This window comes from Schistocerca serialis, chromosome 6, assembly GCF_023864345.2.
Source record: "Schistocerca serialis cubense isolate TAMUIC-IGC-003099 chromosome 6, iqSchSeri2.2, whole genome shotgun sequence".
NCBI classification, from domain to species: Eukaryota; Metazoa; Arthropoda; class Insecta; order Orthoptera; family Acrididae; genus Schistocerca; species Schistocerca serialis.
Genome location: NC_064643.1, coordinates 25,118,915 through 25,131,700, shown reverse-complemented (window position 1 = coordinate 25,131,700; position 12,786 = coordinate 25,118,915).

Sequence of the window (12,786 nt, the reverse complement as noted above, 5' to 3'; positions counted from 1 at the left end):
GTCTTCATTGTGCCTTTTGTATTTAATTCCGATGCAATTTGTGTGTTTCATCGTCAATAAGATGGTCCAAGGGTACAGTAAACCTGGAGTGTAGCATCGGAATCTATAACTAGTGTCGCAGGAATGGTTCAAAGTATAGACAGTAAGAAGAGTCAGTATTCGTGTACTTAAGTCGGCATTTTCCTTTTGTAATAAACTCCGATGCAATTTCTGAGTTTAATCGTCAATAAGAAGGTCCAAGGGAAACAGTAAACCTGAAGTGAAGCATCGGAATCTATAACTAGTGTCACAGGAATGGTTCAAAACATAGTCAGTAAGAAGAGTCTGTCTTCTTGTATTTAAGTCGGCATTGTGCCTTTTGTATCTAATTCCGATGCAATTTCTATGTTTCATCGTCAATAAGAATGTCAGAGGGATACAGTAAACCTGAAGTGAAGCATGGGAATCCATAAGAAGTGTCACAGGAATGTTTCAAAACACAGTCAGTATGAAGAGTCAGTCTTCTTGTCCTTAAGTCGGCATTGTGACTTTTGTATTTAATTCCGATGCAATTTCTGAGATTCATCGTCAATAAGAAGTTCCAAGGGATACAGTAAACCTGAAGTTAAGCATCGGACCCTATAACTAGTGTCACCGAAATGGTTCAAAACATAGACAGTAGGAAGAGTCAGTCTTCTTGTACTTAAGTCGGCATTGTGCCTTTTGTATATAATTCCGATGCAATTTCTGTGTTTCATCGTCTATAAGAAGGTCCAAGGGAATCAGTAAACCTGAAGTGAAGCATCGGAATCTATAACTAGTGTCACAGGAATGGTTCAAATCATAGTCAGTAAGAAGAGTCAGTCTTCTTGTACTTAAGTCGGCATTGTGGCTTTTGTATTTAATTTCGATGCAATTTCTGTGTTTCATCGTCAATAAGAAGGTCAGAGAGATACAGTAAACCTGAAGTGAAGCATCGGAATCTATAACTAGTGTCACAGGAATGGTTCAAAACATAGTCAGTAAGAAGAGTCAATCTTCTTGTCCTTATGTCGGCATAGTGCCTTTTGTATTTAATTCCGATGCAATTTCTCTGTTTCATCGGCAATAAGGTCAGTGGGATACAGTAAACCTGAAGTGAAACATCGGAATCTATAACTAGTGTCACAGGAATGGTTCAAAACATAGACAGTAAGAAGAGTCAGTCTTCTTGTACTTAAGTCGGCATTGTGCCTTTTGTATTTAGTTCCGATGCAATTTCTGTGTTGCTTCGTCCATAAGAAGGTCAGAGGGATACAGTAAACCTGGAGTGAAGCATCCGAATCCAAAACTAGTTTCACAGGAATGGTTCAAAACATAGACAGTAAGAAGAGTCAGTCTTCTTGTCCTTCAGTCGGCATTGTGCATTTTGTATTTAATTCCGATTCAATTTCTGTGTTTCATCGTCAATAAGAAGGTCCAAGGTATACAGTAAACCTGAAGTGAAGCATCGGAATCTATAACTAGTGTCACAGGAATGGTTCAAAACATAGTCAGTAAGAAGAGTCAGTCTTCTTGTACTTAAGTCGGCACTGTGCATTTTCTATTTAATACCGATGAAAATTCTATGTTTCATCGTCAATAACAAGGTCCTAGGGATACAGTTAATCCTTAAGTGAAGCATCGGAATCTATAACTAGTGTCACAGGAATGGTTCGAATCTTAGGCAGTAAGAAGTGTCAGTCTTCTTGTCCTTAAGTCGGCATTGTGCCTTTTGTATTTAATTCCGATGCAATTTCTGTGTTTCATCGTCAATAAGAAGGTCCAAGGGGTACAGTAAACCTGGAGTGAAGCATCGGAATCTATAACTAGTGTCGCAGGAATGGTTCAAAACATAGGCAGTAAGAAGAGTCAGTCTTCCTGTACTTAAGTCGGCATTGTGCCTTTTGTATTTAATTCCGATGCAATTTCTGTGTTTCATCGTCAATAAGAAGGTCCAAGGGATACAGTAAACCTCAAGTGAAGCATCGGAATCTATAACTAGTATCACACGAATGGTTCAAAGCATAGTCAGTAGGGAGAGTCGGTCTTCATGTACTTAAGTCGGCATTGTGAAATTTGTATTTAATTCCGATGCAATTTCTGTGTTTCATCGTCAATAAGAAGATCCAAGAGATACAGTGAACTTGAAGTGAAGCATCGGAATCTATAACTAGTGTCACAGGAATGGCTCAAAACATAGACTGTAGGAAGAGTCAGTCTTCTTGTACATAAGTCGGCATTGTGCATTTTGTATTTAATTCCGATGCAATTACTGTGTTTCATCGTCAATAAGAAGGTCCAAGGGATACAGAAAACCTGAAGTAAAGCATGGGAGTCCATAAGAAGTGTCACAGGAATGTTTCAAAACATAGTCAGTAAGACGAGTCAGACTTCTTGTCCTTAAGTCGCCATTGTGCCTTTTGTATTTAATTCCGATAGAATTTCTGTGTCTCATCGTCAATAGGAAGGTCCAAGGGATACAGTAAACCTGGAGTGAAGCAACGGAATCTGTAACTAGTGTCACAGTAATTGTTCAAAACATAGGCAGTAAGAAGAGTCAGTCTTCTTGTACTTGAGACGGCATTGTGCCTTTTGTATTTAATTCCGACGCAATTTCTGTGTTTCATCGTCAATAAGAAGGTCCAACGGATACAGTAAACCTGAAGTGAAGCATCGGAATCTATATCTAGTGTCACTGGATTGGTTCAAAACATAGACAGTAAGAGGAGTCGGTCTTCTTGTATTTAAGGCGGCATTGTGCCTTTTGTATTTAATTCCGATGCAATTTCTGAGATTCATCGTCAATAAGAAGTTCCAAGGGATACAGTAAACCTGAAGTGAAGCATCGGACCCTATAACTAGTGTCACAGAAATGGTTCAAAACATAGACAGTAACAAGAGTCAGCCTTCTTGTACTTAAGTCGGCATTGTGCCTTTTGTATTTAATTCCGATGCAATTTCTGTGTTTCATCGTCAATAAGAAGGTCCAAGGGAATCAGTAAACCTGAAGAGAAGCATTGGAATCTATAACTAGTGTCACAGGAATGGTTCAAATCATAGTCAGTAAGAAGAGTCAGTCTTCTTGTACTTAAGTCAGCATTGTGCCTTTTGTATTTAATTCCGATGCAATTTCTGTGTTTCATCGTCCATAAGAAGGTCAGAGGGATACAGTAAACCTGGAGTGAAGCATGCGAATCCAAAACTACTGTCACAGGAATGGTTCAAAACATAGACAGTAAGAAGAGTCAGTCTTCTTGTCCTTCAGTCGGCATTGTGCCTTTTGAATTTAATTCCGATGCAATTTCTGTGTTTCATCGTCAATAAGAAGGTCCAAGGGATATAGTAAACCTGGAGTGAAGCATCGGAATCTATAACTAGTGTCGCAGGAATGGTTCAAAACATAGACAGTAAGATGAGTCAGTCTTCCTGTACTTGAGTCGGCTTTGTGCCTTTTGTATTTAATTCCGATGCAATTTCTGTGTTTCATCGTCAATAAGAAGGTCCAAGGGATACAGTAAACCTGAAGTGAAGCATCGGAATCGAAAACTAGTGTCACAGGAATGGTTCAAAACATAGACAGTAAGAAGAGTCATTCTTCTTGTACTTAAGTGGACATTGTGCCTTTTCTATTCAATTCCGATGCAATTTCTGTGTTTCATTGTCAATAAGAAGGTCAGAGGGATACAATAAACCTGAAGTGAAGCATCGGAATCTATAACTAGTGTCACAGGAATGGTTCAAAACAAAGTCAGTAAGAAGAGTCAGTCTCCTTGTCCTTAAGTCGGCATTGTGCCTTTTGTATTTAATTCCGATGCAATTTGTGTGTTTCATCGTCAATAAGATGGTCCAAGGGTACAGTAAACCTGGAGTGTAGCATCGGAATCTATAACTAGTGTCACAGGAATGGTTCAAAGTATAGACAGTAAGAAGAGTCAGTATTCGTGTACTTAAGTCGGCATTTTCCTTTTGTAATAAACTCCGATGCAATTTCTGAGTTTAATCGTGAATAAGAAGGTCCAAGGGAAACAGTAAACCTGAAGTGAAGCATTGGAATCTATAACTAGTGTCACAGGAATGGTTCAAAGCATAGTCAGTAAGAAGAGTCAGTCTTCTTGTATTTAAGTCGGCATTGTGCCTTTTGTATCTAATTCCGATGCAATTTCTATGTTTCATCGTCAATAAGAATGTCAAAGGGATACAGTAAACCTGAAGTGAAGCATGGGAATCCATAAGAAGTGTCACAGGAATGTTTCAAAACACAGTCAGTATGAAGAGTCAGTCTTCTTGTCCTTAAGTCGGCATTGTGACTTTTGTATTTAATTCCGATAGCATTTCTGAGTCTCATCGTCAATAGGAAGGTCCAAGGGGTACAGTAAACCTGGAGTGAAGCAACGGAATCTATAACTAGTGTCACAGTAATGGTTCAAAACATAGGCAGTAAGAAGAGTCAGTCTTCTTGTACTTGAGTCGGCATTGTGCCTTTTGTATTTAATTCCGATGCAATTTCTGTGTTTCATCGTCTATAAGAAGGTCCAAGGGAATCAGTAAACCTGAAGTGAAGCATCGGAATCTATAACTAGTGTCACAGGAATGGTTCAAATCATAGTCAGTAAGAAGAGTCAGTCTTCTTGTACTTAAGTCGGCATTGTGGCTTTTGTATTTAATTTCGATGCAATTTCTGTGTTTCATCGTCAATAAAAAGGTCAGAGAGATACAGTAAACCTGAAGTGAAGCATCGGAATCTATAACTAGTGTCACAGGAATGGTTCAAAACATAGTCAGTAAGAAGAGTCAATCTTCTTGTCCTTATGTCGGCATAGTGCCTTTTGTATTTAATTCCGATGCAATTTCTCTGTTTCATCGGCAATAAGGTCAGTGGGATACAGTAAACCTGAAGTGAAACATCGGAATCTATAACTAGTGTCACAGGAATGGTTGAAAACATAGACAGTAAGAAGAGTCAGTCTTCTTGTACTTAAGTCGGCATTGTGCCTTTTGTATTTAGTTCCGATGCAATTTCTGTGTTGCTTCGTCCATAAGAAGGTCAGAGGGATACAGTAAACCTGGAGTGAAGAATCCGAATCCAAAACTAGTGTCACAGGAATTTTTCAAAACATAGACAGTAAGAAGAGTCAGTCTTCTTGTCCTTCAGTCGGCATTGTGCATTTTGTATTTAATTCCGATTCAATTTCTGTGTTTCATCGTCAATAAGAAGGTCCAAGGTATACAGTAAACCTGAAGTGAAGCATCGGAATCTATAACTAGTGTCACAGGAATGGTTCAAAACATAGTCAGTAAGAAGAGTCAGTCTTCTTGTACTTAAGTCGGCACTGTGCATTTTCTATTTAATACCGATGAAAATTCTATGTTTCATCGTCAATAACAAGGTCCTAGGGATACAGTTAATCCTTAAGTGAAGCATCGGAATCTATAACTAGTGTCAATGGAATGGTTCAAAACATAGACAGTAACAAGAGTCAGTCTTCTTGTACTTAAATCGGCATTGTGCCTTTTGTATTTAATTCCGATGCAATTTCTGTGTTTCATCGTCAATAAGAAGGTCAGAGGGATACAGTAAACCCGAAGTGAAGCATCGGAATCTATAGCTAGTGTCACAGGAATGGTTCAAAACATAGACAGTAAGAAGAGTCAGTCTTCCTGTACTTAAGTCGGCATTGTGCCTTTTGTTTTAATTCCGATGCAATTTCTGTGTTTCATCGTCAATAAGAAGGTCCAAGGGATACAGTAAACCTGGAGTGATGCATCGGAATCTATAACTAGTATCACACGAATGGTTCAAAGCATAGTCAGTAGGGAGAGTCGGTCTTCATGTACTTAAGTCGGCATTGTGAATTTTGTATTTAATTCCGATGCAATTTTGTGTTTCATCGTCATTACGAAGATCCAAGAGATACAGTGATCTTGAAGTGAAGCATCGGAATCTATAACTAGTGTCACAGGAATGGTTCAAATCATAGTCAGTAAGAAGAGTCAGTCTTCTTGTACTTAAGTCGGCATTGTGGCTTTTGTATTTAATTTCGATGCAATTTCTGTGTTTCATCGTCAATAAGAAGGTCAGAGAGATACAGTAAACCTGAAGTGAAGCATCGGAATCTATAACTAGTGTCACAGGAATGGTTCAAAACATAGTCAGTAAGAAGAGTCAATCTTCTTGGCCTTATGTCGGCATAGTGCCTTTTGTATTTAATTCCGATGCAATTTCTGTGTTTCATCGGCAATAAGGTCAGTGGGATACAGTAAACCTGAAGTGAAACATCGGAATCTATAACTAGTGTCACAGGAATGGTTGAAAACATAGACAGTAAGAAGAGTCAGTCTTCTTGTACTTAAGTCGGCATTGTGCCTTTTGTATTTAGTTCCGATGCAATTTCTGTGTTGCTTCGTCCATAAGAAGGTCAGAGGGATACAGTAAACCTGGAGTGAAGCATCCGAATCCAAAACTAGAGTCACAGGAATGGTTCAAAACATAGACAGTAAGAAGAGTCAGTCTTCTTGTCCTTCAGTCGGCATTGTGCATTTTGTATTTAATTCCGATTCAATTTCTGTGTTTCATCGTCAATAAGAAGGTCCAAGGTATACAGTAAACCTGAAGTGAAGCATCGGAATCTATAACTAGTGTATGGTTCAAAACATAGTCAGTAAGAAGAGTCAGTCTTCTTGTACTTAAGTCGGCACTGTGCATTTTCTATTTAATACCGATGAAAATTCTATGTTTCATCGTCAATAACAAGGTCCTAGGGATACAGTTAATCCTTAAGTGAATCATCGGAATCTATAACTAGTGTCAATGGAATGGTTCAAAACATAGACAGTAACAAGAGTCAGTCTTCTTGTACTTAAATCGGCATTGTGCCTTTTGTATTTAATTCCGATGCAATTTCTGTGTTTCATCGTCAATAAGAAGGTCAGAGGGATACAGTAAACCCGAAGTGAAGCATCGGAATCTATAGCTAGTGTCACAGGAATGGTTCAAAACATAGACAGTAAGAAGAGTCAGTCTTCCTGTACTTAAGTCGGCGTTGTGCCTTTTGTTTTAATTCCGATGCAATTTCTGTGTTTCATCGTCAATAAGAAGATCCAAGGGATACAGTAAACCTGGAGTGATGCATCGGAATCTATAACTAGTATCACACGAATGGTTCAAAGCATAGTCAGTAGGGAGAGTCGGTCTTCATGTACTTAAGTCGGCATTGTGAATTTTGTATTTAATTCCGATGCAATTTTGTGTTTCATCGTCATTACGAAGATCCAAGAGATACAGTGAACTTGAAGTGAAGCATCGGAATCTATAACTAGAGTCACAGGAATGGTTCAAAACATAGACTGTAGGAAGAGTCAGTCTTCTTGTACATAAGTCGGCACTGTGCATTTTGTATTTAATTCCGATGCAATTTCTGTGTTTCATCGTCAATAAGAAGGTCGAAGGGATACAGTAAACCTGAAGTGAAGCATCGGAATCCAAAACTAGTGTCACAGGAATGGTTCAAAACATAGACAGTAGGAAGAGTCAGTCTTCTTGTACTTAAGTCGGCATAGTGCCTTTTGTATTTAATTCCGATGCAATTTCTGTGTTTCATCGTCAATAAGAAGGTCCAAGGTATACAGTAAACCTGAAGTGAAGCATCGGAATCTATATCTAGTGTCACAGGAATGGTTCAAAACATAGTCAGTAAGAAGAGTCAGTCTTCTTGTACTTAAGTCGGCATTGTGCCTTTTGTATTTAATTCCGATGCAATTTCTGTGTTTCATCGTCAATAACAAGGTCCAAGGGATACAGTAAACCTGGAGTGAAGCATCGGAATCTATAACTAGTGTCACAGGAATGGTTCAAAACATAGACAGAAAGAAGAGTCAATCTTCTTGTACTTAAGTCGACATTGTGCCTTTTCTATTTAATTCCGATGCAATTTCTGTGTTTCATCGTCAATAAGAAGGTCAGAGGGATGCAATAAACCTGAAGTGAAGCATCTGAATCTATAACTAGTGTCACAGGAATGGTTCAAAACAAAGTCAGTAAGAACAGTCAGTCTTCCTGTCCATAAGTCGGCATTGTGCCTTTTGTATTTAATTCCGATTCAATTTGTGTGTTTCATCGTCAATAAGATGGTCCAAGGGATACAGTAAACCTGGAGTGTAGCATCGGAATCTATAACTAGTGTCACAGGAATGGTTCAAAGTATAGACAGTAAGAAGAGTCAGTCTTCGTGTACTTAAGTCGGCATTTTGCCTTTTGTAATAAACTCCGATGCAATTTCTGAGTTTAGTCGTCAATAAGAAGGTCCAAGGGATACAGTAAACCTTAAGTGAAGCATCGGAATCTATAACTAGTGTCACAGTAATGGTTCGAAACATAGGCAGTAAGAAGAGTCAGTCTTCTTGTACTTAAGTCGGCATTGTGCCTTTTGTATTTAATTCCGATGCAATTTCTGTGTTTCATCGTCAATAAGATGGTCCAAGGGATACAGTAAACCTGAAGTGAAGCATCGGAATCTATATCTAGTGTCACTGGAATGGTTCAAAACATAGACAGTAAGAAGAGTCGGTCTTCTTGTACTTAAGTCGGCATTGTGCCTTTTCTATTTAATTCCGATGCAATTTCTGTGTTTCATCGTCAATAACAAGGTCCAAGGGATACAGTAAAACCTCGAGTGAAGCATCGGAATCTATAACTAGTTTCACAGTAATGGTTAAAACATAGGCAGTAAGAAGAGTCAGTCTTCTTGTACTTAAGTCGGTATTGTGCCTTTTGTATCTAATTCCCATGCAATTTCTATGTTTCATCGTCAATAAGAATGTCAGAGGGATATAGTAAACCTGAAGTGAAGCATGGGAATCTATAACAAGTGTCACAGGAATGTTTCAAAACATAGTCAGTAAGAAGAGTCAGTCTTCTTGTCCTTAAGTCGGCATTGTGGCTTTTGTATTTAATTCCGATAGAATTACTGTGTCTCATCGTCAATAACAAGGTCCAAGGGATACAGTAAACCTCAAGTGAAGCATCGGAATCTATAACTAGTGTTACACAAATGGTTCAAAACATAGTCAGTAGGGAGAGTCGTTCTTCATGTACTTAAGTCGGCATTGTGCCTTTTGAATTTAATTCCGATGCAATTTATGTGTTTCATCGTGAATAAGAAGATCCAAGAGATACAGTGAACTTGAAGTGAAGCATCGGAATCTATAACTAGTGTCACAGGAATGGTTCAAATCATAGACTGTAGGAAGAGTCAGTCTTCTTGTATTTAAGTCGGCATTGTGCCTTATGTATTTAATTCCGATGCAATTTCTGTGTTTCATCGTCAATAAGAAGGTCCAAGGGATACAGTAAACCTGAAGTGAAGCATCGGAATCTATAACTAGTGTCACAGGAATGGTTCAAAACATAGACAGTAGGAAGAGTTAGTCGTCTTGTACTTAAGTCGTCATTGTGCCTTTTGTATTTAATTCCGATTAATTTCTGCGTTTCATCGACCATAAGATGGTCAGAGGGATACAGTAAACCTGAAGTTGTCATCGGAATCTATAACTAGTGTCACAGGAATGGTTCAAAACATAGTCAGTAAGAAGAGTCAGTCTTTTTGTACTTAAGTCGGCATTGTGCATTTTGTGTTTCATTCCGATGCAATTTCTGTGTTTCATCGTCATTAAGAAGATCCAAGGGATACAGTAAACTTGAAGTGAAGCATCGGAATCTATAACTAGTGTAACAGGAATGGTTCAAAACATAGACAGTAAGAAGAGTCAGTCTTCTTGTACTTAAGTCGGCATTGTGCCTTTTGTATTTAATTCCGATGCAATTTCTGTGTTTCATCATGAATAAGAAGATCAGAGGGATACAGTAAACCTGAAGTGAAGCATCGGAATCTATATCTAGTGTCACAGGAATGGTTCAAAACATAGTCAGTAAGAAGAGTCAGTCTTCTTGTACTTAAGTCGGCATTGTGCCTTTTGTATTTAATTCTGATGCAATTTCTGTGTTTCATCGTCCATAACAAGGTCCAAGGGATACAGTAAACCTGGAGTGAAGCATCGGAATCTATAACTAGTGTCAAAGGAATGGTTCAAAACATAGACAGAAAGAAGAGTCAATCTTCTTGTACTTCAGTCAACATTGTGCCTTTCTATTTAATTCCGATGCAATTTCTGTAATTCATCGTCAATAAGAAGGTCAGAGGGATACAATAAACCTGAAGTGAAGCTTCGGAATCTATAACTAGTGTCACAGGAATGGTTCAAAACAAAGTCAGTAAGAACAGTCAGTCTTCCTGTCCTTAAGTCGGCATTGTGTTTTTTGTATTTAATTCCGATGCAATTTGTGTGTTTCATCTTCAATAAGATGGTCCAAGGGATACAGTAAACCTGGAGTGTAGCATCGGAATCTATAACTAGTGTCACAGGAATGGTTCAAAGTATAGACAGTAGGAAGAGTCAGTCTTCGTGTACTTAAGTCGGCATTTTGCCTTTTGTAATAAACTCCGATGCAATTTCTGAGTTTAGTCGTCAATAAGAAGGTCCAAGGGATACAGTAAACCTGAAGTGAAGCATCGGAATCTATAACTAGTGTCACAGGAATGGTTCAAAACATAGACAGTAGGAAGAGTCAGTCTTCTTGTACTTAAGTCGTCATTGTGCCTTTTGTATTTAATTCCGATTAATTTCTGCGTTTCATCGACCATAAGATGGTCAGAGGGATACAGTAAACCTTAAGTGAGCATCGGAATCTATAACTAGTGACACAGGAATGGTTCAAAACATAGTCAGTAAGAAGAGTCAGTCTTTTTGTACTTAAGTCGGCATTGTGCATTTTGTGTTTAATTCCGATGCAATTTCTGTGTTTCATCGTCATTAAGAAAGTCCAAGGGATACAGTAAACCTGAAGTGAAGCATCGGAATCTATAACTAGTGTCACAGGAATGGTTCAAATCATAGACAGTAAGAAGAGTCAGTCTTCTTGTACTTAAGTCGGCATTGTGCCTTTTGTATTTAATTCCGATGCAATTTCTGAATTCATCATCAATAAGAAGATCAGAGGGATACAGTAAACCTGAAGTGAAGCATCGGAATCTATAACTAGTGTCACAGAAATGGTTCAAAACATTGACAGTAGGAAGATTCAGTCTTCTTGTACTTAAGTCGGCATTGTACCTTTTGTATTTAATTCCGATGCAATTTCTGTGTTTCATCGTCAATAAGAAGGTCCAAGGGATACAGTAAACCTGAAGTGAAGAATCGGAATCTATAACTAGTGTAACAGGAATGGTTCAAAACATAGACAGTAAGAAGAGTCAGTCTTCTTGTACTTAAGTCGGCATTGTGCCTTTTGTATCTAATTCCGGTGCAATTTCTATGTTTCATCGTCAATAAGAATGTCAGAGGGATACAGTAAACCTGAAGTGAAGCATGGGAATCTATAACAAGTGTCACAGGAAAGTTTCAAAACATAGTCAGTAAGAAGAGTCAGTCTTCTTGTCCTTAAGTCGGCATTGTGTCTTTTGTATTTAATTCCGATAGAATTACTGTGTCTCATCGTCAATAACAAGGTCCGAGGGATACAGTAAACCTCAAGTGAAGCATCGGAATCTATAACTAGTGTCACACAAATGGTTCAAAACATAGACAGTAGGGAGAGTCGTTCTTCATGTACTTAAGTCGGCATTGTGCCTCTTGAATGTAATTCCGATGCAATTTCTGTGTTTCATCGTCAATAACAAGATCCAAGAGATACAGTGAACTTGAAGTGAAGCATCGGAATCTATAACTAGTGTCACAGGAATCGTTCAAAACATAGACTGTAGGAAGAGTCAGTCTTCTTGTACATAAGCCGGCATTGTGCATTTTGTATTTAATTCCGATGCAATTTCTGTGTTTCATCGTCAATAAGAAGGTCCAAGGGATACAGTAAACCTGAAGTGAAGCATCGGAATCCAAAACTAGTGTCACAGGAATGGGTCAAAACATAGACAGTAAGAAGAGTCAATCTTCTTGTACTTAAGTCGACATTGTGCCTTTTCTATTTAATTCCGATGCAATTTCTGTGTTTCATCGTCAATAAGAAGGTCAGAGGGATACAATAAACCTGAAGTGAAGCATCGGAATCTATAACTAGTGTCACAGGAATGGTTCAAAACATAGACAGTAAGAAGAGTCAATCTTCTTGTACTTAAGTCGGCATTGTGACTTTTGTATTTAATTCCGATGCAATCTCTGTGTTTCATCGTCAATAAGAAGGTCCAAGGGATACAGTAAACCTGGAGTGAAGCATCGGAATCCAGAACTAGTGTCACAGGAATGGTTCAAAACATAGACAGTAGGAAGAGTCAGTCTTCTTGTACTTAAGTCGGCATAGTGCCTTTTGTATTTAATTCCGATGCAATTTCTGTGTTTCATCGTCAATAAGAAGGTCCAAGGTATACAGTAAACCTGAAGTGAAGCATCGGAATCTATAACTAGTGTCACAGGAATGGTTCAAAACATAGTCAGTAACAAGAGTCAGTCTTCTTGTATTTAAGTCGGCATTGTGCCTTTTCTATTTAATTCCGATGCAATTTCTGTGTTTAATCGTCAATAACAAGGTCCAAGGGATACAGTAAACCTGGAGTGAAGCATCGGAATCTATAACTAGTGTCACAGGAATGGTTCAAAACATAGACAGTAACAAGAGTCAATCTTCTTGTACTTAATTCGACATTGTGCCATTTCTATATAATTCCGATGCAATTTCTGTGTTTCATCGTCAATAAGAAGGTCAGAGGGATACAATAAACC